The following is a 5,762-nucleotide window of genomic DNA, read 5'->3' as shown; positions in this document are numbered from 1 at the left end:
CTTCAGAAACAGATCAGTTAGCCCTCTTACTAGGGAAATTACTGGCTGAAGTACATGCTTCAAGACAGAAAACAAATGTATTACGGAGGGATCTTATTGTAACTCGAGAAAGAACTGATGAATTGGCAAGACAAATGCTACAAGCACAAGCAGGACAGGTTCCACTGCCTGGAGTGACCTATTCTTCTCATTCTTCCACACCAAAACAATCAACACCGGTTTAGGTGGTTCTTCCAGGAGCAGTGCTTCTAGCCCCTCCCGAACGATTCATTGGCGACCCAAACAAGTTCACTGTATTTGTGAACCAATGTCGCCTTCATTTCTTGTGCAGACCAGGATCCTTTCCTAATGACCAAGCGCCAAAGTGTCATTTGTACTCCCGTATTTAGGAGGTAGTGCGGCGGACTGGTCTATACCTTTGGTAAATGAAGATGACCCTTTACCCCAGAACTTTGGGAATTTCCAACATGAGATGGAGAAATTGCCTGTCATACTCAAGGACAAGCTCTGGACAATGAGTTGTTGTCACTCAGACAAGGGAGTCAAGATCTATTAACCTATATTGCAACCTTGAATCGTCTTATAGCCCAGAACAACTGGCCAGAAGAGAAGAGGACTACACTCTTTTACAGAGGGTTACATGGAGAACTTAAGGATGTGTTGGCACAAGTGGTGAATCCCCCTGAGAGGTGTGCGGACTACATAGACCTGACGGTGCAACTCGATCATAGGTTGCAGAATTGGAATATGGATCGAGCTAGATCAGAGGGACGGTCAGTTTACATACGACCTCGTAAGAATCAGACTATACCACATGAACAGTCCGAGCCAATGCAAATTGGTGGATTACGAAGTCCCCTTACCAAAGCAGAAAGGGAGAAAAGAAGACAACAACAGCTTTGCTTATATTGTGGATAAGCAGCTCACTTCCTAAATTGACTGCCCACTAAAATCAGTTGGAGCAACAGACAAAACTGATGAAGAAGAAGAACAGAACTCGGGAAACGCCAATGCCCGGCAAGTATAGGGGTCCGCTTGTCGAGAATGAAAAAGGAATCCGTACTGACCTCACATCTAGTCCTTGCAGTGCTTTTTGTGAATCACAAAGCTTTGGAGGCATATATTGATTGTGGAGCTTTCGGTAACTACATTGACCAAGATTTGGTTCTCCGAATAGGCCGTCCTCTCCGACAGAAGCAGAAATCAGAAAACGTCACTGCTGTGGTTGGTTTTCAGCTATCACCCGGCCCGGTGACACAATGCACTGAGAAAGTCAAGCTTCTGTGTCAGAATGGGCATCAGGGGGACATTACTTTCGATCTCGTCGGTGCTCCTCAGTTCCAGATGATATTTGGAATGCCCTGGCTGGAGACCCACAATCCTAGGATCGACTGGTGAAAACTAGTTCTGACATTTCCTCATGATTGTGCCGACACATGTTACAAAAAATATGACACCAATCTGAAACCAAAGAAAGGAATCATGTTGGGCCTCATCAGCTCCTTACCGCTTGAATACCAAGATTACCAGGATGTCTTCAAAAAAGATCAAGCCAACATTCTACCCCCGCACAGAACATAGGATTGTCAAATAGATCTTGTACCCGGAGCCCAGATCCCTTGCAGCCAAATTTATGCTCTGACAGAACAGGAAAATCAGCATCTTAGAACTTACCTGGTTCAGTACCTGGCGAACGGTTTCATTCACCCGTCCAAGTCACCTGCCTCCTTGCCCTTATTCTTCGTGCCTTAAAAGGAGAGTGATTTAAGAACTTGCATCGACTATAGAGCCATCAATCAGATCACAGTAAAAAAGAGTAAAAGAGGGAGACAAGTGGAAAACGGCCTTCCGCATGAAGTACAGCCTCTTTGAATACCAGGTCATGTCCTTTCGGGCTATGCAATGCCCCTGTGGCTTTCCAATTCTTTATGAATTATGTACTCCGTGAACTACTAGACGTTTGCGCTCTTGTTTACATTGACAACATTCTTATCTACTCAAATTCCATGGAAGAACATGTAGGCTATGTCCGGGCAGTCTTAGAGAAACTTCGACAACACCAATTTTATGCCAAGTTGGAAAAATGTTTTTTTGATGTAACCGAGGCCAAGTTTCTCGGTTTCATGCTCACACCACAAGGCGTACATATGGATACACGAAAGATGGATGCAATCCTCCAATGGCCCTCACCAACAACCACAAAAGGAGTGCAAAGCGTGCTCAGATTCGCCAACTTTTACCATCGGTTTATACCTGGGCTTTCACAAATTGTACACCCAATTACCTCCTTGTTAAAGAAAAATAAAAACTTCCATTAGTCGACAGAAGCTGAAGAAGCCTTCCAGAAGTTGAAACTAGCATTCACTACAGCACCCTTCGACACCCACGACCAGACCTACCTTACATAGTTCAGACAGATGCTTCAAAAATAGCCATGGGAACAGTATTGTTACAATGAGACCCTGAAACAGGACAACTAGACCCCATCTTATTCTGGTCCCACACATTTTCAGCCCCTGAGTTGAACTACACAATCACAGATAAGGAATTACTAGCAATTAACGCAGCATTCAAGGCCTGGAGACATTACCTTCTTGGGGTGAGGCATATGGTCACTGTCATGACGGACCACCGTAACTTGCAATACTTGAAAACCGCCAAAGCACAATCCTTGCGTCAACTTCGTTGGGCTCTCTTTTTTGCATAATACGATTTTATTATCACTTATAGACCTGGAGTACGCAATGGGAAAGCAGACGCTCTATCACGCATGAGTGAAGAAAAAGAGGCTTTTACAGCATCCGACCCCGTGGCCATAATTCCTGAGGAAAGGATTCAAACCAGAATAGCTGCCACCACGTGTGTGGATGACCAAAGAACCAGTTTGCAATCCCTGATGGATCAATCAACACAACAGGAATGGCTGTTAAAAGGTGACCAGTACACCATCAAAGACAATCTACTGTATTTCCAAGGACGATTATATGTCGAAGACCAAGAACTGCAAAAGCAAATCGTCACAAACTACCATGATTTATTAGTGGAAGGACACCCAAGAATAGCCAAAACTCAGGCTAAGGTAAAACAATTACTGTTGGCCAACCAGGCGAAAAGACATTGCCCAATTTACTGAAACCTGCAGTGTCTGTGCACAACACAAGTCGCAGAAACAGAACCCTGCTGGCTTACTACATCCCCTAACAATGCCGCCAGCAGCTTGGCATACCCTGTCAATGGACTTCATCACAGATCTTCCACCCTGCAATTAATACAACACCAAATTAGTCGTTGTGGATTTATTCTCCAAAATGGCCCATTTCAACCCTCTGAAGGGACTCGCAACTGTGTCAACTCTCGCTTCTGTGTTCCTAGAGCAAATTGTTTGATTCAATGGATTTCCATAAATATTAGTATCTGATCACGGAACTGAATTTTTTCTGCCTTTTGGAGAAAGTGTTGTACAATTGCCAAAATCGATCTCCTGTTGTCAACAAGCCATCACCCTCAAACTGATGGGCAAACTGAACGAACCAACCAAACTTTAGAGCAATATCTCAGGTGTATGTTGAATCAGTCTGAGGATTCTTGGAAAAATATACTCTGGATAGCTGAGTATGCATACAACAACTCAGTTCACACAAGCACAGGGCAAACTCCATTCAACACTGTGCACGGAAGACATCCAAGGACATCAGTATTTGACCCACCCGATACCCTAGAAATGCCAGCCATAAAAAAACTTGCATAAAACCATCACTCAACTTCTTAAGGAGGTGACAGAGCATCTGGCCAAGGCTAAGGAAAGACAAAAACGGTTTGCTGATCGACATCGGAAGGAAGCTCCCACCTACCAGATTGGAGAAAACGTGTGGTTAGCATCCAAATATATTCCCCTGAAGGGGCCACGAGCTTTCTGCCCAAGATACCTGTACCCCTATACGATAAAGTCCATAATCAATCCAGTCGCCATGAAATTGGAGTTACCATCTCAGATGAAAATTCACCCTGTATTGCATGTCTCTCTCCTCAAACCAATGAAATCCAATACACAGCTTTGTTCTCCGCCAGAGCCCAAAGTAATAGATGGAGAACCAGAACATGAAGTCAAATCCATCCTGGACTCCAAGGTGGTTCGATCAAAATTGCATTACCTGATTGACTGGAAAGGTTACAGACCTCAAGACTGAACTTGGGAACCCAGTGAACACGTCCATGCTCTGCATTTAATCAGACAGTTCCATCACAATAATCCCACCAAACCATGACTGCGAGGAGAACCACCCTTGAGAGGGGCCTTGAGGGGGAGTGCTGTCATGGCCATGAAGTCAGGGGCACAGGCATGCAAGGGTCACATGCACAGGAGACCTGGGTGGACACTGTCCTGCGCCTCTGGCGCCAGGCTCATGAACAAAACCATTTGTATTTGTATTTGTTTTATTTATATTGTGCACCCTGCCAAGGGGCATTTGGGTGCATTTCTTGCATGTATACAGGTTAAGTTACAGTTGAAAACCTCAAGTTGCAATGCTTGGGAGCAAGTACATAGTAGGAGGCAAAGGTAGTGGAGGTAAGTACAAAGAACAAGTTGCTCTCTTACCTGGTAACGTTCTTTCGATGGGATGGTCCGACGACGTATTCCATATCTATGACATGTAATCACCACAGCTGTGCTGCTTCGGAAAATCTTTGGTGTCTGCGTCCTGTGTCAAAAACGTCGATACGTCGCCCCGAGGACCTCCTCCGACGGCTGACATCACTGGATGTTATAAGTAGGACGCACGACGCCCATAGCCTCAGTTGTAGTTTTTTCCCAGAATGTGTGGCACCAGTCTTCTGCCAGTCTGACACACAAAGCCTTGCGGAAACGTAAGCTGCAATCGCATAAGAAATTCTGCAGCATGGAAGGCAGAGAGGGAGCGATATGGAATATGTCATCGGACCATCCCATCGAAAGAACGTTACCAGGTAAGAGAGTAACTTGTTCTTCGAGGAGATTGGGTCCTCCAACGTATTCCATATCTATGACAGACTCCCAAAGGAGTACCAATGCAAGGAGGTGGGAAAAGAATTTAGAAAACAGAAATTTAGAATGCCCAATCAAATTGCGGGGTAAAGGACCGCCTTGCCAAAGGCCAGATCCTGCCCACGGATGGAATCGAGGGAGTAGTGATGTACAAAAGTATGTACCAAAGCCCAGGTGGCTGCATCACAGATGTTACGAATAGGAACACCCCTCTGTATGGCAGTAGAGGCAGCCATACCCCTGGTAGAATGGGCCCGCAAGACGACCGCTGGGTCTTTACTTGCCAAGCAGTAACACTCAGAGATAGCCAGAATGATCCAGCGAGACAAAGTCTGCTTCGTCACAGCTTGTCCCAAACGCTTTCCAGCGTAACCAATGAAGAGTTGATCGTCCACTCTGAACTGGGACATGCATGAAATCTAAAAGCTTAACGCTCTCCTAGGATCAAGCCTATGGAGCCTCTCCTCTTCCTTACCAGGATTTGGAGGAGGATAAAACGCTGTAAGAACAACCTTCTGGCCTAAATGAAATTCTGACACCACCTTCGGAAGAAAGGAAGGACGAACTCTAAGGACAACCCTGTCCTTATGAAACACAGTGAATCGTGGCTTAACTGAAAGTGCCAGTAACTCACTCACTCTGCGAAACGGAAGTGACCGCAACCAAAAATACAGAGTTAACAGTCTCAAAGGGCATGAATGCAAAGCCTCAAACGGAGCACCCATCAGAAACTTGAGAA

The sequence above is a fragment of the Ambystoma mexicanum genome, chromosome 6q, assembly GCF_040938575.1.
Source record: "Ambystoma mexicanum isolate Mex_15411 chromosome 6q, UKY_AmexF1_1, whole genome shotgun sequence".
NCBI lineage: Eukaryota > Metazoa > Chordata > Amphibia > Caudata > Ambystomatidae > Ambystoma > Ambystoma mexicanum.
This window is presented reverse-complemented; position numbering follows the sequence as displayed.